The sequence below is a fragment of the Muntiacus reevesi genome, chromosome X (assembly GCF_963930625.1).
Source record: "Muntiacus reevesi chromosome X, mMunRee1.1, whole genome shotgun sequence".
NCBI lineage: Eukaryota > Metazoa > Chordata > Mammalia > Artiodactyla > Cervidae > Muntiacus > Muntiacus reevesi.
In genome coordinates, this window is record NC_089271.1 from 129,276,415 (window position 1) to 129,301,199 (window position 24,785).

General features: G+C 38.7%; 1 non-coding gene across 1 annotated transcript; it reads right to left on the reverse strand.

Annotated features, from left to right (window-relative positions):
- Positions 1 to 1,536: 1,536 nt before the first annotated feature.
- TRNAW-CCA (transfer RNA tryptophan (anticodon CCA)) lies at positions 1,537 to 1,608 on the reverse strand. Its single transcript has one exon. It is a non-coding gene; the product is annotated as a tRNA-Trp (tRNA).
- Between the last annotated feature and the right edge of the window lie 23,177 nt (positions 1,609 to 24,785).

The window sequence follows — 24,785 nt, forward strand, 5'->3', positions numbered from 1 at the left end:
CAGTAAAGGCCATATATGATAAACCTACAGCAAACATTATTCTCAATGGTGAAAAACTGAAAGCATTCCCCCTAAGATCAGGAACAAGACGAGGATGTCCATTTTCACCACTATTATTCAGCATAGTTCTGGAAGTCCTAGCTACAGCAATCAGAGAAGAAAAAGAAATAGAAGAAATCCAGATCAGAAAAGAAGGAGTAAAGCTCTTGCTGTTTGCAGGTAACATGATACTATACATAAAAATCCCTAAAGATAGTATCAGAAAATTACTAGAGCTATTCAGTGAATTTAGCAAAGTGGCAGGATATAAAATCAGTACACAGAAGTCACTTGCATTTCTATACACTAACAATAAAAAAATCAGAAAGAGAAATTAAGGAATCAATTCCATTCACCACTGCAACAAAATGAATTAAATATCTAGGAATAAACTTGCCTAAGGAGACAAAAGAACTGTACACAGAAAATTATAAGACACTAATGAAAGAAATCAAAGACAACATAAACAAATGGAGAGATATTCAATGTTCCTGGGTAGGAAGAATCAACATTGTGAAAATGAACTATACTACCAAACACAATCTACAGATTCAATATGATCCCTATAAAATTACCAGTGACAATTTTCACAGAACTAGAATGAAAAATTTCACAACTCATATGGAAACACAAAAGACCCCAAATAGCCAAAGCAGTCCTGAGAAAGAAAAATGGAACTTGAGGAATCAACCTTACTGACTTCAGATTATACTACAAAGCTACAGTCATCAAGACAGTGTGGTACTGGCATAAAAAGAGAAACATAGACCAATGGAACAAGCTAGAAAGCCCATAAACCCATGCACCTGTGGGTACATTAATCTTGACAAATGAGGCAAGAATATACAATGGGGCAAAGACAAACTCTTCAATAAAGGGCGCTGGGAAAACTGGACATCTACATGTAAAAGAATGAAAATAGAACACGTCGTAACACCATACAAAAAGATAAACTCAAAATGGATTAAAGAGCTAAATGTAAGACCAGAAACTAAAAAACTCTTAGAGGAAAACATAGGCAGAACACGCGATGAGAGAAATCAAATCAAGATCCTACAGTAATACAAACAAAAATGAAAGTAAACAAGTGGACCTGATTAAACTTAAAAGCTTTTGCACAGCAAAGGACTATAAGCAAGGTGAAAAGACAACTCTCAGAATGGGAGAAAACATTGCAAATGAAACAACTGGCAAAGGATCAATTTCCAAAATATACAAGCAGCTCATACAACTCAATACCAGAAAAACAAACAACCCAATCAAAAAGTGGAGAAAAGACCTAAATAGGCATTTCTCCAAAGAAGACATACAGATGTCTACAAACACATGAAAAAATGCTCAACATCACTCATTACTGAGTGAGTGAGTGAGTGAAGTTGCTCAGTCGTGTCCAACTCTTTGTGATCCCATGGACTGTAGCCTACCAGGTTCCTCCGTCCATGGGATTCTCCAGGCAAGAATACTGGAGTGGGTTGCCATTTCTTTCTCCAGGGGATCTTCCCGACCCAGGGATTGAACCTGGGTCTCCTGCATTGGAGGCAGATGCTTTAACCTCTGAGCCACCAGGGAAGCCCAAAAATACAAATCAAAACTACAATGAGATATCACCTCACACTGGTCAGAATGGCCATCATCAAAAAGTCTACAAACAATAAATGCTGGAGAGGGTGTGGAGTGGAGAAAAGGGAACGCTCTTGCACTGTTGGTGGGAATGGAAATTGATACAGCCACTATGGAAGATGGTATGGAGATTCCTTAAAAAATAAGGAATAAAACCACCATATGACCCAGAAATCCCACTCTTAGGCATATACCCTCAGGAAGCCAGAATTGAAAAAGACACATGATCATTGCAGCACAATTTACAATAGCTAGAACATGAAAGCAACCTAGATGTCCATCAACAGATGAATGGATAAAGAAGTTGTGATACATCTACACAATGGAATATTACTCAGCCATAAAAAGAAACACCTTTGAGTCAGTTCTGATGAGATGGATGAACCTAGAACCTATTACACAGAGTGAAATGAGTCAAAAAGAGAAAGAGAAATATCACATTCTAATGCACATACACGGAATCTAGAAAAATGGTACTGAATAATTTACTTACAGGGAAGCAATGGAGAAACAGACATAGAGAATAGACTTATGGACATGGGGAGAGGGGAGGAGAGGGTGAGAAGTATGGAAAGAGTAACATGGAAACTTATATTACCATATGTAAAATAGATAGCCAATGGGAATTTGCTGTATGGCTCAGGAAACTCAAACAGGAGCTCTGTATCAACTTAGAGGGATGGGATGCAGAGGGATATGGGAGAGAGGTTCAAAAGGGAGGGGATATGTGTATACCTATGGCTGATTCATGTTGAGATTTGCCAGAAAACAACAAAATTCTATAAAGCATTTATTCTTCAATAAAATAGATTTTTTAAAAAAGGGGGGGGGAGGTGAAAAGACTCATTACTAGAATCAGAAATAAAATATGTAGCTTCTATAGACTCAATGTTTGTGTCCCTTGCCCCAGATGTCTATGTTGAAACCTGATCTCCAGTGCATTGATATTTGGCTGTGGGACCTTTGGGAGATTATGATGTTGTAAGTGTAGAGCCCTCATGAATAGGATAGGTGACCCAAGGGAGCTCCCTTGCCCCCTTATGCTATGTGAGGATGCAGCCCAGAAGAGGGCCTTGCCAGAACTTGACCATGTTGTTACCCTGATCTCAGCTTCCAGCCAAGAGAACTCTGAGAAATAAATGTCTACGGCTTATAAGCCAGCCAGGTGCTTTGTTATAGCAGCCCAAGCTAAGACAGTGATATTGTAGAAATAAACAGGATTATGAACCACTGCATGCCAATAAATTAGATAACAGATGAAATGGATATATTCCTAGGAAACACAAATGACCAAAACTGACTCAAGAAAAAAATAGAAAATATGAAGGCTTTTAACAAAAGATTTTCTCAGTAATCAAATCCCTCCCAATAAAGAGAAGCCCAGGACCAGGTGACTTTATACATGAATTCTATCATATACTTAAAGAAGAATTCATACCAATTCTTGAAAAACCCCAAAATAGAAGAGGGAACATTCCCCAACTCATTCTATGAGACTGTTGTTATATTGATACCAAAAATCAGATAATACCATCATGTGGGGGAAAAAAAACTGCAGACCAGCCTCTTTCATGAATATAGACTCAAAAGCCCTCAACAAAACTAGCTGCAAACCAAATCCATCAACATATAGAAAGAATTATATACAATGACTAGCTTGAATTTATCCTAGGAATACAAGGATATATTAAGTTCAAAAAAATGTCTATACCATATTGAACAGAATTTTTTTAAAGGATCATCTCAATAGACACAGGGAGGGGGAAGTGACAAATTTCAACGTATTTTCATCAGAAACACTCAAATAGGAATAGAGTGAAACTTCCTCAGTCTGATAAAAAGCATCAACAAAGACCCTATAGCTAGCTAGCATCCTACTTAATCAGAGAGAGAGGGGACATAATAAAATGCAAAACATCAAACTCCAAGTTGACATAACGCAAGGCCAATGTTTATGCCCCAGACAGAGCTGCAAAATATCTGAAGCAAATAGTGCCAGAAATGAAAGAAGAAATAGACAAACATTAATAATGGAATATTTCAACACACCTGTCTCAAAGCCTGAAAATACTAGACAGAAAATCAGCAAGGATATAGAAGAATTCAACAGTGTCTAACTGATATTTGTAGAACACTCTAGTCAACAGTGGGCTTCCCAGGTGGAGCTAGTGGTAAAGAACCCGCTTGCCAATGCAGGAGACATAAGAGATGTGGGTTCGATCCTTGGGTTGGGAAGACTCCCCTTGAGGAGGGCATGACAATCCACTCCAGTATTCTTGCCTGGAGAATCCTATGGATAGAGGAGCCTGGCAGGCTACAGTCCATGGGGTCACAAAGAGTCAGACACAATTGAAGGGACTTAGCAAGCACGCACTAGTCAACAATATAATATACATTCTTGTCATATGCACACAGAACATATATCAAGATAGACCATTCCCTGTGCCAAAACAAATGTAAACTAAAATTTTTTAATTGAAACCATAAAGAGTATGCAGCCCAATCACCCTAGAATCAAAGGAGAAATCAGTAACAGGAAGATAATAAGAAAATCTCCAGGAAGCAACCTAGATGTCCATTGGCAGATGAATGGATAGCAAAGCTGTGGTACATATACACAATGGAATATTATTCAGTTATTAAAAAGAATGCATTTGAATCAGTTCTAATGAGGTGGATGAAACTGGTGCCTATTATACAGAGCGAAGTAAGTCAGAAAGAAAAACACCAATACAGTATACTAACGCATATATATGGAATTTAGAAAGATGTAACGATGACCCTATATGCAAGACAGCAAAAGAGACACAGAGGTAAAGAACAGATTTTTGGACTCTGTGGGAGAAGGCGAGGGTGGGATGATTTGAGAGAACAGCATTGAAACATATATATTATCATATGTGAAATAGATCGCCAGTCCAGGTCCAATGCACGAGACAGGGTGCTCAGGGCTGGTGCACTGGGATGACCCTGAGGGATGGGATGGGGAGGGAGGTGGGGGGGGGGTCAGGATGGGGAACACACGTATACCCATGGCTGATTCATGTGAACATATGACAAAAACCACCACAATATTGTAATAATTAGCCTCCAATTAAAATAAATTTTAAAAAAAAGAAAATCTCCAAACACTAAGAAACAAATCAACACACTTCTAAGTAATCCTTAACTCAAAGAATAAGTCTCAAAGGAATTAAAATACATTGAATTGAATAAAAATGAAAATAAACAAATCAAACTTTGAGAGATACAGAGGAAATTTAAAGCATCGAATGCTTCGATGGTGGTCCCTCCTTATATGCGGCGGACGTGTTCCAATACTCCCAATGGATGCCTGAAACCATGGATAGGACCAAACTCTATATATATTAAGACTATATTTTTTCCAATACAAACATACCTATGATAAAATTTAATTTATAGATTGGGCATGGTAAGAGAATATTAAAATAGGAATATAATATACTGTAATAAAAGTTATGTGATCTTTCTCTCAAAGTGTCTTATTTTATAGATTTAAAGCCTTTTACGTTTTAACTAAGCACTTATCATGCACAGTGTCCGTAACTTTTACAGTTTGAGTTGCAAACCAGCAAAACCAGCACAAATTTTTCTTTCTTCACAATTTAACAGATAGAAGATTCTTTCTTACCATAGATCTCTGCAACCTCAGCATGACTATCTCCTTTTCTCATCAATTCAAAGACTCTTACCTTTTCATTTTTCTTTTGAAGTGCTTTCACAAAAAACTCTTTATGGCTTCTCTTTGGTATATCCAAATTGCCAGAGTCACTACTCTTGCACTTTGGGGGCCACTATTAAGTAAAATAAAGGTTACTTGAACACGAATACTGTGCTACCATGACAGTCAGCCCAATGACTGAGATGCCTACTAAGTGACTAAGTAGCAAGATGTGCTGGACAGAGGGATGATTCAGATCTCAGGTGGGTGGAAAGGTGTGAGATTTCATCCCACTACTCAGAACAGCTCCCAGTTTAAAACTTATGAATAATTTCTGGAATTTTTTATTTAACATTTTGAACCTTGTTTGACCATGTGTAACTGAAACTACAGAAAGTGAAACTATAGGTAAGGAGGAACTACTGTCTTAGAAAAGAGAAAAAGTCTCAAATCAATGCCCCAAAGCACTGACTTAAACTAGAAACAAACCCAAAGCAAGCAGAGGGAAGGAAATAGAGTGAAGTCAAGGAAATAAAGAAAACAGAAAAATGTAGAAAACAAATGAACCAAATCTGGTTATTTAAGATCAACTAAACTCCAGCAAAACTGACAAGGAAAAAAAAGAAGATACTTCATCAAAGAGAATAATACGGATAAACACATGAAAAGACATTCAGCACATCACCGACTCAATGACGTGGATTTGAGCAAACTCTGGGAGGTACTGAAGGACAGGGAAGCCTGGTGTGCTGCAGTCCACGGGGTCACCAAGAGTCAGATACAACTTAGTGACCAAACAACAGCAATTAGTGAAATGCAAATTAAGACCACAATGAGATATCACTACACACCTATGAGTGTACTAAAAACATTTAGTTGTACCCTCTAAATCAGTAAGTTTTATCATATGTGAATTATCTCAATAAAGCCTTGAAAATAAATAAGATCAAGCAATGCCCTCTTCAAAATCATGATAGTTCCAAATGCTGGTAAGAATAAATTGAAACTGGTCTCTCATCTTTTGCTGTTGGAAATGTAAAAAAAATGGTACAGTTACTCTTCAAAACAGTTGGCAGTTTCTTTGAGGGAAAAAAAAAAAACCTAAGTACATGTTTACCATAACACCAAGCAATCACGTTATCACGTTCCTCAGCACTAATCTTAGAGAAGTGAAAACTTTGGTCCACACAAAAACCTATAAACATACTTACACACCTATACAAACCTACCTATACACAAACTTGTTTAGTCACTAAGCCGTGTCCAACTCTTCTGTGACCGTAGCACACCAGGCTCCTCTGTCCATGGGATTCTCCAGGCAAGAATACTGGAGAGGGTTGCCATGTCCTCCTCCAGGGGATCTTCCCAACCCAGGGATCAAGCCTGCATCTCCTGCATTGACAGGCAGGTTCTTTACCACTAGTGCCACCAAACAGTGATAAATGTGATGTTATTCTTTGGCAGACTCCAGTGCAATCTTTAGGTATACTTTGGTGGTGGTGTTTCTTTTCCAAATAACCTAGGACTAGACTATTTCAGCATGCAGATCAATTCCTTTATGAACAGCAAAACATGAAATACAACCTTGGATGAAAAGATAAAAATAACAGCACTGAATAAATTGATTTCTGAAATATTTACTAAAATAGCAGCCAGTATCCAGTAATATATCATCCAATATCTTCCTGTAATGAGAGAATCTGAGCCAAAGAAGTTTTCACCTTCAATGTATTTTTGGAACGTATATTTATGAACCAAATCTGTGTTGTTCATCGAAAAGTAGTTGTTTGGGAATTTGTTATGCTCTACTAAATGAGAGTATAAAGGCAAAAAATATAGTCCATTATGAATATACTCTTTCTTGCCTCCTCCTTTTGTTTCTCTGCTTACTCAGTACTGGGTAATGCCCTTGGGAGATACAAAAAGGTAAAGGAATGGACCCTACCCTGAGGGAGTTTATAGTCTGGTGGAGGTAACACATCTCTGAGAAGTAAAACAATGCAATAAATATGACAAGGTTGCTGATGAGTACTCTGGGAGCTTGGAGGTTGGGATTCTTGGGTCACCAAGAAAGACTAGATCTGAATCAGGACTTAAGGAATGGCTAAGATTTGGAGGCAGCAGGGAGATGAAGGCTATTCCAGCCAGATGGAACAAAGTGACCAATGGCTCTATCGATTCAAGAATATGTAAAGCACATTTGGGGGACAATAGCTAGAATTGGGGGGGGGTCTAAGTTGAAGAATAGGAAAGAATGCAGCTGGGTCAAGATAAAGGATGCTATTCCATATTAAGGAGTTTTGGCCTTAGCCCATTAACTACTAAAGTAGCCATCTGCATCAGAATCACCTGGGGAAGACAGTTTAAAATGAATTATAGCCCCAACCTCAGTAACTCTCATTCAGAAGGTTTAGGGCTGGGGCCAGGAAATCTGCATTTTCAACAAGTACCACCCCACCACTTCCCCAAACTAATTCTGAAAGAATGTAAGAAGTCCTTTGGGCAATAGAAAACCTCAGTGGAAAGTCAATTAAAGGTTTTTTTTCAACGGGGAGGTATATAATGATAGAGCAGTGATTCAGGAAAATAAATCTTCTAGGTATAAGCTCAGTAGATTGAAGAAGAAGAACATAAGGAAAGCCAGACAGATGGCTTTACAACAGTCCAGGTGTTAAGTCTAACCACTGATTTATCCATCCGTTTGTTCCCAGGGCCTGGCATAAGAGTCTGGTACATAGTAATCCACTCAGAGGCAGATAAGCTAATGAAGCTTAGGCTTCAGAGTCCCTTAATCTACTCAGATCCTTTCCCAGTCCCTCTCCCTTTTTAATTCAAAAGGCTCATGTTCACACCTATTTTTTAATTCCTTCACTTAAAGAAGGCTCCCAAAATTGTATAAAGCCTCACATGCCACAAAACGCTGGATCCAATCCTACACTGTGTTTATTGAACTCAAAGATTAGACAAATCACTTAGTGTTTTTCCTTCTTACTAGAACCCCTTTCCTCAGTTTATTCTCAATGTAACAGATAAGGCTTTTGTTTCAACAGAATCAACCTATCATTCACATACCACTCCTCTGCCCAAACTCTCCAGTCTCAGAGTAAAAGCCAAATATTTCCAATGGCTCTAAGGAAGGACTGATGCTGAAGCTGAAACTCCAGTAATTTGGCCACCTGATGCGAAGAACTGACTCATTGGAAAAGACCCTGATGCTGGGAAAGATGGAAGGCAGGAGGAGAAGGGGACAACAAAGAATGAGATGGTTGGATGGCATCACTGATTCGATAGACATGAGTTTGAGCAAACTCCAGGAGTTGGTGATGGACAGGGAAGCCTGGTGCGCTGCAGACGATGGGGTCACAAAGAGTCAGCACAACTGAGTGAACTGAACTGAAGGACCTATACAGCCCCGTTACCTCTCTGATCTCATCTCCTACTCTGTTCTGCTCACTGTGCTCCAGTTACTATATGTCGGTCTTCCTGTTGTTCCTTGACCATGCCAAGAATATTCCCGTACCAAGGCCTTTGAGATTTCTGTTCCCTTTGCCTAGAATGCTCTTCCCTACAAATACTCTTAGGGCTCACTCCTCCAAAGCTCTACTCAAATGCCACCTTCGCAATGACATCTTTTCTGACCATCTTCTCTAAACTGCAATCTTACACACATATTCCTTGTACCACTTTCTCAGCTTTTATATTTCTCCTTAGCACTTATTACTATACAGCTGAACCTTGCCACATAGTAGGTGGATCACTGACCCTCTGCATGATCAAAAATTCACATATAACTTTAAAATTGGACATCTACATCTGTGGTTCCACATCCATGGATCCAACCAACCATGGATCGTGTAGTACTGTACTACATGTTTATTGAAAACAAGTCCCCATATAAGTGGACCCATGCAGCGCAAGCCTGTGTTGTTCAGGGGTCAACTGTGTAAGATTCCAATTTTTATTTACCTTTTACCATTAAAAATGTAAGCTCCATGAGGACAGAGAGATTTGTCTCTTGTTTGCAGTTATCTCTCTAACCACTTGGAACAATACCACATACATAAAAGATGCTCAAGATGTTCAAAAAAGTCATCAGTGAATGAAGGCCACTTTTAGCTGTGTGACCTTAGATAAATCACCTGACGTAAGCCTCAGTTCTCCCATCTATAAAAGTAGATAGCAGAACCTACTTGATTTAGTAATAAAAATCACATCTCTGTAGAGAGTGGTCCTTTTAAGCAAGCAATTTGTTCTCAGGGAGAGGTTTTGAAGCCTTTCCAACTCCTGAATAAAGATGGAAACAAAACATTTTTAAAAAGAAAAGCCAAAAAAAAAAAAATCACCTACTTCATAGTAATCTTCTCAGGTTTAACATTAGATAACTTGTTTACATTTGGTTCAGAATGTTAAACCGATGAAATAGTCAATAAACATTAATAGGAGTCCTTAATAACTTAATGAAAAAACATCATCTACTCAACCTCCATGGAAGACCAGCCTAATCTAGGCATAATGCACTTAAGTCATCTACGGAGTTGTGACTGCAGAAGTTACTTTCATTTCTGTTCTTCCTTCCACTGATGAATGTTGCTGACAAGTACAGAGGCAGACAGATGCATACAGATAGACAGATATGACACACCAGAAGCTCAGCCATGACATGGTCCCAGGCAAGAAGATTGGGAATCTGTCTTGTTTCAGAGACACATGAAAAGGCATCCAAGCGACACATACATTTTATTTGTGAAGAGTCAATCACAGCAGGAACCCAGCTAAAAGAAACTCACCACCCCAACACTTATACACATCCTGATATGCATATCAAAAAAAGCCCTCTCTGTATTCCCAAGGAATCATGGAAGTCTGAATCAGGAACAAACTTACTCCTGCAGAGAGGAGTCATAACTACTGGCATCATATGATCATTACCCAATCACTATCACCCTATAAATGACAGCCAGCCTCTTTCACACACTGAGCTCAGTCAGAACCTTACAGGACTAGTGCTGTTTCCAACGTCTGCTCTTGGACTCCATCCTGACTCTTCATTGTCCAATTATAGGCTATAGATGTGGGTCTGCCTGGAAGGAAAGGAGCTAAGGGAGAGTCATTCACACTGTCGTGTTACAATCTGCTCCTGACAAATGTGTGGGTCCGGCCTTGAGATCAGAAACTTCCTCCTTATTTTCTCTGCATCTACTTAAAGAGTAGGTTTCTGTTCACACTGAACAACAATTACTAGCTACCATTTGCTTAGCAATTACCATGTTTGAAAGGGCTTCCCAGGTGGCGCTAGTAGTAAAGAACCTGCCTGCCAATGCAGGAGACACAGATTCCATCCCTGGGTCAGAAAGATCCCCTGGAGAAAGAAATGGTAACCCATTCCAGTATTCTTGCCTGGAGAATCCCATGGACAGAGGAGCCTGGTGGGCTATTGTCCACGGGGTCGCAAAAAGTCTGACACAATTGAGCATCTGAGCACAGCACATGTATGAAATGCTATATTATGGCTTTTATACTCATTGTTCTTAATCCTTCAATAACATTTTTGGTAGGTAGCACTGTCCCTATTTCAAACAAAGAGGGAAACTGAACTGACTTATAAAGACTAATTGATTTACATAAGGTCACATAGTTGGTTAGGTGATAAAGCCAGGACTGAAATAGATCTGCTTGGCACCCAGCTTATACTTGCCACTATATAACATTCCCAATCCAGAAAAAAAAAAAAAAGGATTTAATCACATGCTTGAAACTAACTTTCAGATCTAAAGTCTGTATCAGTTAGGCAATATGAAAGGTACCAAGGAAAGATTGAGAGCAGTTTCATCTAACTCAGAAAATAAGAGTAACTGCATTTGGTTCTGGATTATAAGCCCACTCCTGATTTAGCCCTTCTGTAGCTGTGAGAAAGGTCAATGTTCATGTTCCTATATTAATTTGCTCTCTCTTGGTTACCTAAAAGAATCTGTCTTAAAAAAAAACAAAAAAACAAAAAAAAACGGAATTCCCTGGCAGTCCAGTGGTTAAGACTTCACCTTCCAATGGAGGGGTTATGGGTTCAATCCCTGGTCAGGGAGCTAAGACTCCACATGCCTCAGGGCCAGAAAACCAAAGCACAAAACAGAAGCAATATTATTAATAAATTCAATAAAAGCTTTAAAAATGGTCCATATCAAAAAATCTTAAAAAAAAACAAACAACAACAAAAGAATCTGTCTACTGATCCTCAGACATCCTAAGCAGCCATGTTCAGTATGTTGGTGTATCAGCCTGGCTCCACCCAGGAGAAACAAATGACAGGAATTTTAACACAAGAAGTTTAACACAAAGAATTATTCATTACAACAGGAGATTGCAGTAACTAGGGACTGGTTAGGATGAAGTGAAGACAATTCTAAAGACAGAAATAGTGCATATAAAGAGCAATTGCTATCCCCAAGAGTAAGATAGAATGCACAAGCAGGAGTTTCTCCTTATCCCCTAAACAACCACCACCCACCCACCACAGGTCTGAGATCCAGACATGGATGGAGAGGAGCTATCCATGACTAAACAGATGGCAGAGACGTTGCTGTGGTGCCACATCAGTAAAACTTGCTAGAACTCCGCTCTTTGGAACTTTCAAAACTCACTCAATGTGCTTTCATGGGAAGTATCTCTCATCAGACACTTAACTATAAAACCACCTAAGACTGGGTTACCAGAGTAAGTTTTCAGCAGCTGCGAACTGTTGGATCCCACACACTGCAGAAGCCACCCACACTACAGGAGCCAGACACCGGAGAAGCCTCCAGCCCTGTAGGAGTCTATTGTGTGAGTTACATATGAAACAGAAATTTAAAAAAAAATTTCTTCTAATATCTCTTTAGTACTTGCTGAAAAAAAAACTTGATATCATGATAACTAGAAAAAGAAAACCATTTTAAAAGGCCAATATTCATTCTCACATATCAGACAATAAGGATATACAGAGAGCTGAAAATCAAAAAACTCATACTGTCAGATCTGTTAAACCTGGGAGGTTCCTGAGCAGCCTGTTTTTCCTGGCTCTAGCTTCTACCCAATGCTATGTCTTCTCTCCTTTTCTCCTCTGCCTCCTGTCCAGAAAAAAAAAAAAACTTGATAAATGTATCTTTGAAATTTTAATTTGGTCTGATTCTAGTTAGTAATAAATATGCATTAAAGAAAAAATTGGAAAAGTCAGCACTTTTATAGAAGAAAACTCAGAACATTCCCCAGTTCAATCCAAGAAATAAGCACAATTAACATTTTAATGTCTGTCCTTCAACACATACAGAAAATAGATATGTATGTGTGTGTATATATATCCCAAACACATGCACACATAAGCACACAAACCCTTGCATGCATCCCACATCTCTGTATATACATTTATATGGACAGATGTATAAGTAGATATAAATATGGAAATATTTTTATAAGTGAAAGGATACAAATACTAAGCATCCTTTTGGTTTTTTATTCTATAAGACTAACAGCATGCCATATCTCCCACAAAAGAACAAGAAAAACACCTTGGTTACTCATGAATTATTAATCCTTAACAGTGTGACAGTATTTCACAGTGGGTAAGGGCAGAGATCAACAAGCAGTATGATAAACAACAGCCCCCTCTGTTTTTATAAATAAAGTTTTATTGGAGGACAGTCATACCCATTAATTTATACATTGTTTACAGATGCGTTTATGCTACAACAGCATTGTTGAGTAATTGCAACAGAGATCATATGGCCTGCAAAACCTAAAACATTTACCATTTGACCTTTTACAGAAAAACTTGCAAATCCTCAATTAAGAGTATGGAATCTATAGTTAGCCTTCCTGTGCTAAAATTCCAACTCCAACCCTGACTGACTGTGTGCCTGGGGAGAATCACTTCAACTCTGAGGCTAAGTTTCCTATCTTTATAAAAATAGAACTAAAAGCACTTACTTCACAGGGCTATTGGAAAGATTAAATGAAACATAAACTGCTTACAGGCTTCCCTGGTGGCTCAGTGGTATAGAATCCACCTGCCATGCAGGAGACACAGGTTCAATCCCTGGGTCAGGAAGATCTTCTGGAGAAAGAAAAGGCAACACACTCCAGTATTCTTGCCAGAGGAATTCCATGGACAGAGGAGCCTGTTGGGCTACAGACCATGGGATCAGAGTCTGACATGACTTAGCAACTAAACAACAACAACAACAGTGCTTACAACTGTTACAAAATTAAAATCTAATGAAAGCTTGTTATTGTTTGTTTATAAACACACCAAATATCAATAAAAGCAATCACAAACAGTGTATCATTGGTCCTGTACCATACTCTGGAGGGATGGGCCTCATCAGCTGTATCCTTCTTTGGTTTTTCTTTTAAAGTTTCCATTTTGTGTTCTGAGTAAGAGAAAATCAGCCTTTTTATATAAAAATGAAAGCATGCCATCTCTTTCCCTTAGGATAAGCCCTAGAACAGGAGACAGAATCCCTCATCCATTTAGTAGGCAGAGCCAAGGAGCAGCAAAAGAGCCTTGAAACAAACCTAGATCTGGACATGAATATATAATGTGCTTCAGTATATACAAGCTGCAGGAATTCCTCCTAATCTCACATAACAGCACTATTTCAGCATCAGTGAGGAGGCTCTGTTTGAATCAAGATAACACCTTCCCAGCAACATCATTACACAGGTGACCCACTCTCTTCACCTACCAACTAATTTAAAGGCAATAAAACAAAAGGTGCGGCATCCCTAATGACTCGGTGGCTAAAACTTCACATTCTCAATGCAGGGGGCTGAGTTCAATCCCCAATGAGGGAACTAGCTCTCACATGCCTCAACTAAGAGTTCACATGCCGCAACTAAGACCTGGCACAGCAGAATAAAATTGTAATTAAAACAAAACAAAAATAAAAATGGTAATAATGATAAATAAGTAGTTTGATTAGGGTTACAACTAGGTATTTTTGTATCATAATTTATTTTCTCAAGCCTATTTCTCATAAGCTTTAAATAAGTATTTTCTTAAAATTTAGTATCTTTTTCTGATGGTATCAGCAACTACCAAAGTAGTATAATGAAGGTTTATCTGGATAAATTGCTTTGGATAAACAAAATAAATCCAGGAAACCTAGATACTGAATTATTTGCATCTTCTGAAGTTTTGTCTTGTTTTTGAGCAGCTAAGGAGAAATGAACAGGAGTTTTGTTCTCTTCACTTTAGTAGAGTTTTCATTCTCCTCTCCCTTGACTGTTCTTACCAACAGATACAGATGGGCAGGAGGCTGGAGGTGGCATGGAAAAGAAAGAGACACAATGTGGTACTATAGTGATTACCCTCTACACAAATTGATGCTCATAATTTTTATTGGGTTTTGGTTTCTAGTTCAGATAAAAATGGGTACAGTATTTTACACTGTAAAAACAGGACAATGATTTGTGTTTCACTATCTATGCATCTGAATTCATGTTCTCTTATGATTATTGTTCCTAGAACTATTCCTCTCTAGAATATGGGGCTATTCCTTTGGGCCACAGCAGGCAGATGAAAATGTGCAAGTATATGATATGATAGGCTCATATCCTCAAACGCTGCACTTAGATAACAAGTGTGGTCTGTTTCACCAGCGTGTGATACAAATGTGGCTGCAATTCTCACAGAATATTTCCATTTATATGTCAGGGAACTTTGTGGGCATCTAGATGAAACCCTCAAACATGACTACACCACTAGAGGGGCACACCGTACCTCTTCCAATGTTCACTACTTTTGCTTTGGGTTATGGCTCTTTCTCCACTTCAGTGCAAAAAGAAATGCAAAAAGGCAGAATGGTTGTCTGAGGAGGCCTCACAAATAGCTGAGAAAAGTAGAGAAGCTAAAGGCAAAGGAGAAAATGTACCCATATGAATGCAGAGTTCCAAAGAATAGCAAGAAGAGATAAGAAAGCCTTCCTCGGTGATTAATGCAAAGAAATAGAGGAAAACAATAGAATGGGAAAGACTAGAGTTGTCTTCAAGAAAATTAGAGATACCAAGGGAACAAGATGGGCTCAATAAAGGACAGAAATGGTAGGGACCTAACAGAAGCAGAAGATATTAAGAAGAGGTGGCAAGAATACACAGAACAGTACAAAAAAGATCTTCACAACCCAGATAATCATGAAGGTGTGATACTCACCTAGAGCCAGACATCCTGGAATGTGAAGTCAAGTGGGCCTTAGGAAGCATCACTAAGAACAAAGCTAGTGGAGGTGATGGAGTTCCAGTTGAGCTATTTCAAATCCTAAAAGATGATGCTGTGAAAGTGCTGCACTCGATATGCCAACAAATTTGGAAAACTCAGCAGGGGTTACAAAACTGGAAGGCTCAGTTGTTTTCATTCCAATCCAAAGGAAATGCCAAAGATTGTTCAAACTACCACACAACTGCACTCATCTCACACACTACCAAAGTAATGCTCAAAATTCTCCAAGTGAGGCTTCAACAGTACGTGAACTGAGAACTTCCAGACATTCAAGCTGGATTAAGGAAAGGCAGAGGAACCAGAGATCAAATTGCAAACAACATTGGATCATAGAAAAAGCAAGAGAGTCCCAGGTAAACATCTGCTTTATTGACTACGCCAAAGGCTTTGACTATGTGGATCACAACAAACTGTGGAAAAGTCTGAAAGAGATGGGAATACCAGACCACCTGACCTGCCTCTTGAGATATCTGTATGCAGATCAAGAAGCAACAGTTATAACCGGACATGGAACAACAGACTGGTCCAAAATTGGTAAAGGAGTATCTCAAGGCTGTATATTGGTCACTGTGCTTATTCAACTTATTTGCAGAGTACATCAGGTGAAATGCTGGGCTGAATGAGGCACAAGCTGGAAACAAGATTGCCAGGAGAAATATCAATAACCTCAGATACACAGATGACACCACCCTTATGGCAGAAATTGAATAAATAAATAGCCTCTTGATGAAAGTGAAGGAGGAGAGTGAAAAAGTTGGCTTAAAATTCAACATTCAAAAAACGAAGATCATGGCATCTGGTCCCATCACTTCATGACAAATAGACAGGGAAACAATGGAAACAGTGACAGACTTTATTTTCTTGGGCTCCAAAATCACAGCACATGGTGACTGCAGCCATGAAATTAAAAGATGCTTGCTTCTTGGAAGAAAACCTATGACCAACCTAGACAGCATATTAAAAAGCAGAAACATTACCGACAAAGGTCCGTCTAGTCAAAGCTATGGTTTCCCCAGTAGTCATGTACGGATGTGAGAGTTGGGCTATAAAGAAAGCTGAGCGCCAAATAATTGATGCTTTTGAACTGTGGTGTTGATAAGACTCTTGAGAGTCCCTTGGACTTCAAAGAGATCAAACCAGTCAATCCTAAAGGAAATCAGTCCTGAATATTCATTGGAAGCACTGATGCTGAAACTGAAACTCCAATACTCTGGCCACCTGATGCGAATAACTGACTCATTAGAAAATACCCTGATGCTGGTAAAGATTGAAGGCAGGGGGAGAAGGGGACAACAGAAGATGAGATGGTTGGATGGCATCACCAACTCGATGCACATGAGTTTGAGCAAGCTCTCGAAGTTGGTGATGGACAGGAAGGCCTGGTGTGCGGCAGTCCATGGGGTCACAAAGAGTCGGACATGACCGAGCAACTGAACTGAACTGATTGCTCTTTCTGCAATTTGCTGTCCACCTATTTCTCCCTATGGAAACCTTGGCCATCTTTCAGTTCCCAGGTCAAGTGAAAACTATCTTCATGAAGCCTCCTTGGATTCAAGAACATACCTCTAAAAGATATGACTACTATTGTTGCGATGAGATAGAGAATATGAGAAGCCAATAGAACTAGAATTAATGTGAATGTGAGGAACACTGAGATGGAGTTTCTGGGATAGAGATGCAAAGAAAGCTTCGAATTTTACATAGAGTTTTCTCCCCTGAGTTTGCATATTTCAGTTGAAGTTTTTATAAAAGCTGTAAACTGGTAAACTAACAGGATCTGCTTAAGACTAGACTGGATCAGAACAACAGAAAACTACCCCCAAACACAATTGGTAGAGCACAAGTAATAAGCAACAGTAGTTTACCACTGTGAGACAGGAAAGCGCATGGAGAGAGACACCCTCTCCCCTTTGCTACAGACATCAAGAGATGACTGAAACACTGAGGAAAAAACCATCGGGTAATCCAACCACTACTTGAAGCAAAAGATAATAATAGCACACTGCTAGAAGAATTTGAAGACCATGATGCCCTGAAGGTAAAAATAAACATGAGAAAATCTAAATCCACCTTAACTCTTTACTACTTAACTCTACTTTTTTACTTTTTTTTTTTTTTTAACTTTTTTACTACTTTACTCTTTACTTAACTCTTTGCTTCCCTCATGGCTCAGATGGTAAAGAATCCAAAGAATCTGCCTGCCAATGCAGGAGACACGGGTTTGATCTCTGGGTCACAAAGATCCCCTGGAGGAGGGCATGGCAACCCACTCCAGTATTCTTGCTATAGAATCCCATGGACAGAGGAGCCTGGTGGGCTACAGTCCAAAGGGTCACAAAGAGTTGGACACGACTGAATGACTAAGCACAGCACAACACACATTGACTCCAGAATACATAAATGACTTAAAAGGAAGCCTATTTCCAGATATAAATAATATTAACCTCATTTTCTACTTTTTCTAGATATTATGTTCATCATTCAATCAAAAATTAGGAAACAGAGGTAAAAACAAGCCATTGTCAGAAGTTTAAGCAATCAACAAAGATGGCTCAGGTGTTGAAACTATCAGAGGTACTTATAATAACTATGATTATTTTATATTATGTTAATGGATTCATTATATTAAAATCAATTGTGTGAAAGGAGCGAGTGAAAAAGACAAGCCTGAAAAGCTGAAGAATTTCAATAGAGATACAGATACAAAGGAGTCAACTGAAGTTCCATGAACTTGTTTTGCAAAAAACCAACACAAGAAGAGACACATTGGAATAGGCCCCATCAGACACATTGGAATAATGTCCCATTTACTTGATTAGCTCTCTAAAGATTCTATTTCAGACTTCCAGTTTCACATGTAATGAGCATGGAAGTTGCCACTTCCTCCTAACAAGTAGAAACTGAACAGACTAAAAGAATAGTAACTCTTCTTGGACCCATGAGAGACAGGAGGACACAGGGTAAACTCCATGCCCCAAGGTTGGAGAAATATATAGGCAAATACAGGGAGCTGTGGCTTACTACAGCAGAGACTCATGAGCAGAAACCACCGTGAAAACCAATACCAGGGTAGGAAAACCCGAACTACAACTGATGAACTGCTGAAGTCTCAGCATGGGAAATTGAGTTAAAAATTCCAAAAGACCCCAGTCATATTGTGGGGTTTGTCTCCAGCAGCTCAACCAGGTTCCCACAGTAAATACAGGGGGGTGGGGATTCACTCAGGCTTCTGGGAGGGTGGGGAAAAAGGAACCATCCTGAAATGCCCAGAGAACTCTGTTATTGAAAAGACCTGCCCTCTGGGGAAACTAGTAAGAGTCTAACTTGCTGGGCTATTATCAGAGCCTAACTGACCTAAAGAAGGAAGATATCCAACTCCAGTCTACTCTAGTCATCTTTTCTCACCTAAGAAGGGTGGAAGGGGAAACTGTTTGAGAGGTTCATAGTCCAGAGGCATGGGCTCACTGAAAGGCTGAGGCCTAGTCATAGGATTATAGAATGCATCCTCTCTCCCAACATTTCACCACCACATTACCAAAGGCCTCCTTTTACCTAGTACATCATGTCTGGTTATCATGGGGGAAATTACAGTGCATAACAAAAAGCAAAAACTCATAACATGAAGAGACACCACAAGTGTCAGAACCAGATATGGCATGGATATTGGAACTATCAGACTGAGAATTTAAAACAACTATGATTACTATTAAAACATAACTTGAAGAGACACCACTCTAAGGGCTCTCATGAATAGAGTAGACCAGAAGTAAGAACATATGGGCAATGTAAGCAGAGAGATGGAAATCCTAAGAACCAAAAGGAAATCCTAGAGATCAAAAACAATAACAGAAATGAAGAAAGCCTTGATAGGCATAGAATACTGAACACAGGCAAGAAAAGAATCTGAGCTAGAGAAGGCAACAATAGAATCCTCAAAAACTGAAAGGCAAAGTGAACAAAGACTGAAAAAAGCCAGAATAACTAAAGGACTGTGGGACAATTACAGATGATAACATATCCATAATGGGAATACTAAAATGAGAAGATAGAAAATAGAAATATTTGAAACAATAAGGACCAAGAAGCCCCCAAAATGTATGTCAGACACCAAACCATAGATCCAGGAAATGCAGGGATCATCAAGCAGGATAAATAAAGAAAAAAAAACACCCTGCACCTAGGCTTTCTATAATTTGAAGATGATACACCTAAGACAAAAAATAGTGAAAGAAGCCAGAGAAAAAAACACATTACCTACAGAGGGGGAAGAAAAAGATTTACATCTTATTCCTCCTCAGAAACATGCAAAAAAGAAGAGAATGGAGAAAACTTTTAATAAAGACTTTCTCATATGAACAAAAAATGGGGGAATTTGTTGCCAGTAGACTTGCCTTGGAAGAAATGTTAAGAGGTTCTTTAGAGAGATGGAAAATAATAGAGGTCAAAAACTTGGATCTACATAAAGAAAGGAAGAGCATCAGAAAAGGAATAAGTGAAGGCAAAATAAAGACTTCCTTACTCTTAACATAACAGTTTGCTCAAAATAATAATACCAACAATGCATTTATAGAAATAGGCATACTTCTGAGAAATTGCAACACATCAAATTGTTTTGGTTTCCCAGGGTATATGAAAGCTATGTTCATACTATACTGTGATGCATTGTGTCCAACAATATTAAGTACCCAACTTAATTTTAAAATACTCTATTACTAAAAATGCTAACCATCATCTGAGCCTTCAGTAAGTGGTAGCCTTTTTGCTGGATGGTCTTGCCTCATTGCTCATGGCTGTTAACTGATCAGTGTGCTGGCTGCTGAAGGTTGGAGTGGCTATGAAAATTTCTTAAAATAAGACAACAATGAAGTTTGCTGTATTGACTGACTCTTCTTTTCATGAAGGATTTCTCTGTAGCATGCGGTGCTGTTTGATAGTATTAAAACCGGAGATCAAATTGCCAACATCCGTTGGATCGTAGAGAAAACAAGGGAATTCCAGAAAAACATCGACTTCTTCTTCATTGATAACTGTAAAGCCTTTGACTGTGTGGATCACAACAAGCTGTGGAAAATTCTTCAAGAGATGAGAATACTAGACACCTTACCTACCTCCTGCAAAACCTATATGCAGATCAAGAAGCAACAGTTAGAACCAGACATGAAACAACCAACTGGTATTTAACTTATATGCAGAGTACACCATGTGAAATGCCAGGGTGAATGAAGCACAACCTGGAATCAAGATTGCCAGGAGAAATATCAACAACCTCAGATATGCAGATGATACCACTCTAATGGCAGAAAGCAAGGAGAAACTAAACAGCCTCCTAATGTAGGTGAAAAGAGGAGAGTGAAAAAGCTGGCTTAAAATTCAACATTCAAAAAACTAAGATCATGGCACCTATTCCCATCACTTCATGGCAAATAGAAGGGGGAAAAGTGGAAACAGTGGCAGATTTTATTTTCCTCGGCTTCAAAAGCACTGTAGATGGTGACTGCGGCCACTAAGTTAAAAGATGCTTGATCCTTGGAAGAGTGACAGTGAAAGTCTCTCGGGTGTGTCCAATTCTTTGCAACCCCATGGACTATATAACCTGCCAGGCTATTCTGTCAGTGGAATTCTCCAGGCCAGAATACTGGGAGGGTAGACATTCCCTTCTCCAGGGGACCTTCCCAGCCCAGGGGTCGAACCCAGATCTCCTGCATTGCAGGCGGATTCTTTACTGTCTAAGCCACCAGGGAAGCCCATTCTTGGGAGAAAAACTATAACAAACCTAGACAGTGTGTTAAAAAGCAGAGACATCACTTTGCCAAAAAGGTCCATATAGTCAAAGCTATGATTTTTCCAGTCGTCATGTATAGATGTGAGACATGGACCTTAATAAAGAAGGCTGAGTGCCAAAAAATTGATGCTTTCGAATTGTGATGCTGGAGAAGACTCTTGAGAGTGCCTTGGACAGCAAGGAGATCAAACCAGTTAAACCTAAAGGAAATCAATCTTGAATATTCATTGGAAGCACTGATGCTGAAGCTCCAATACTTTGGCCACCTGTTGCGAAGAACTAACCCATTGGAAAAGACCCTGATGCTGGGAAAGATTGAGGGCAGGAGGAGGAGAAGGTAACAGAATGAGATGGTTGGATGGTATCACCAAATCACTGAACACAACTTTGAGCAAATTCTGGGAGATAGTGATGGACAGGGAAGCCTGGTGTGCTGCAGTCCATAGGGTCACAAAGAGTCAGATATAACTTAGCGACTGAACAACAATAACCCACAGTAGAATGTCTCAAAACTGGAGTCAGTCCTCTCAAACCCTGCCACTGTTTTATCAACTAATTTTGTATAACATTCTAAATTCTTTGTTCTTGCTTCAGTAATCAATTATAAAAGTAACCAGAAAACAATTTTTAAATAGCAAAAATTATGTACTTATCAATAATAACTTTAAATGTAAAAGTCCTAAGTGATCCAATTAAAAGATTTTGAGTGCATAAATGTATGAAAAAACAAGACCCATCTATACAATGCCTAGAAGAGACTCATTTCAAATCCAAAGACAGGCACAGAGTGATGGGATGAAAAAAAATTCAATGCAAATAGAAATAAAAAGAAAGCTGAGGTAGCAATGCTTATATCAGGCACAATAGATTTTACAAAGACTGCAACAAGAGGCAAAGGACATTACATAATGATAAGCACAATAATATAACAAGAAGATGTAACAATTGTAAATATATATGCACCCAAAATAGGAGCACCTAAATACAAAACAAGAACACCTAAATATATGAAGTATTAACAAGACACAAAGAAACTGACAGTAACGCAGTGGTAGTAGGGGGACTTTACTTACATCAATGAACAGGTCATCCAGATAGAAAATAAGTAAACACTGGTTTTAAACAACACATTAAACCAAATGGACTATAGAGAACTTTCCACCCTAAACAACCCAAATACACATTTTTTCAAGCATACAAGGAACATTCTCCAGAGTAAATTCATATGATAGACCACAAAACAGTCTCAGTAAATTGAAGAAGACAGAAATCATCACACAAATCTTTTCCAAACACAACACTATAAATCAACAAGTAAAATCCTACAAAAAACCACAAAACATGCGGTGGCTAAACAATATGCCACTAAACAACCAATGGGTCACTTAAGAATTCAAGTGAAAGTGAAAGTCACTCAGCAGTGTCCAACTCTTTGTGACCCCAAGGACTATACAGTCCATGGAATTCTCCAGGCCAGAATACTGGAGTGGGTAGCCTATCCCTTCTTCAGTGGATCTTTCCAACCCAGGAATCAAACCAGGGTCTCCTGCATTGCAGGTGGATTCATTACCAGTTGAGCTATCAGGGAAGCCCTAAGAATTCAAAGAGGAAGTTAAAAATTACCTAGAGAAAAATGAAAACAATGATCCAAAAATCTATGGGATGCAGCAAAAGCAGTTCTAAGAGGGAAGTTTGTAGCAATACAAGCTTACCTCAGGAAATAAGAAAAATCTCAAACAACCTAACCTCACATCCAAAGGAACTAAAAAAAGAACCAACCATGTCCAAGATTAGTAGAAGGAAAGAAATCATAAAGATCAGAGCAGAAATAGGTATTATTACAAAATAGAAAAGATCGATGAAACAACTAGTGGTTTAAAAAAATAAGTTAGATAAAACTTTAGACAGACTCATCAAGAAAAAAAGAGGGTCCAAATCAATGAAATCAGAAATGAGGTTAAAACTGAGACCACAGAAATACAAAGGAAAAGAAATTATTATGAATAATTATATGCCAATAAAATGGACAATCTAGAAGAAATGGAAAAATTTCTAGGAATGTGCAGTCTCCCAAGTTAGCACCTATCCTTCTCAAACTATTTCAAAATATTGAAGAGGAAGGAATGCTTACTAATTCTGAGGGAAGCATCACCTTAATACCAAAACCAAAACATGCCAAAAAGAAAACTACAAGCAATATCACTTATGAACATAGATGTAAAAATGGTGACAAAATATTAGCAAATAAAATTCAGTACAGTAAAAGGATTATACACTAAGATCAGGTAGGATTTATCCCAGGGATGCAAGGATGATTCAATATCCACATACACACAAAAAAATCAATGCGATATACCACAGTAACAAATTGAAAAATAAAAATCATATGAGCATCTCAATAAGTACATAAAAAGCTCTTGGTAAAATTCAACAGCTATTTATGGTAAAAACTCTGCACCAAGTATATAAAGAGGCAACACACCTCAACATAATAAATAAAGACCATATGACAAACCCACAGCCAACATCATGCTCAACAGTGAAAAGCTGAAAGCATTTCCTCTAAGATCAGGAACAAGACAAGTAAGACCACCCTCACCACTTTTATTAATCACAGTGTTGGAAGTCCTAGTCCTAGCCACAACAACCAGATCAAAAAAAAAAAAAGAAAAGAAATAAGATGAATCTAAATTGAAAAGGAAAAAGTAATACTGGCACTGTCTGCAGATGAAAGTGAAGTGAAAGTCACTCAGTTGTCCAACTCTCTGCAACCCCACGGACTATACAGTCCATGGACTTCTCCAGGCCAGAATACTGGAGTGGGTAGCCTTTCCCTTCTCCAGGAATCTTCCCAACCCAGGGATCGAACCCAGGTCTCCCACATTGGAGGTGGATTCTTTACTAGCTGAGCCACAGGGAAGCCCAAGAATACTGGAGTAGGTAGCCTATCCCCTCTCCAACAGATCTTCCTGACCCAGGAATCAAACCAGGGTCTCCTTCATTGAAGGCGAATTCTTTACCAAGTGAAATATCAGGGAATAAAATCCTAAAGATACTAACAAAAAAAAATCTGTTAGTGTAAATGAATTCAGTAAAGTTGCAGGATACAAAATATACAGAAATCTGTCACATTTCTATACAATAATGACAAGCTATCACATAGAGAAATTAGCAATCCTATTTACAAAATTGCATCCCATAAAATATCTAGGAGCAAATTGAACCAACGAGGTAAAAGACTCATACTAAAACTGTAAGGCACTGACGAAAGAAACTGAAGATGACATAAACAAATGGACAGATACACTGTGCTCATGGTTGGAAGAATGAATATTGTTAACATGACCATTAATATTATTAACATGACTACTGAAAGCAATCTACATGTTCACTGCATTCCCAACAAAACACCAAAG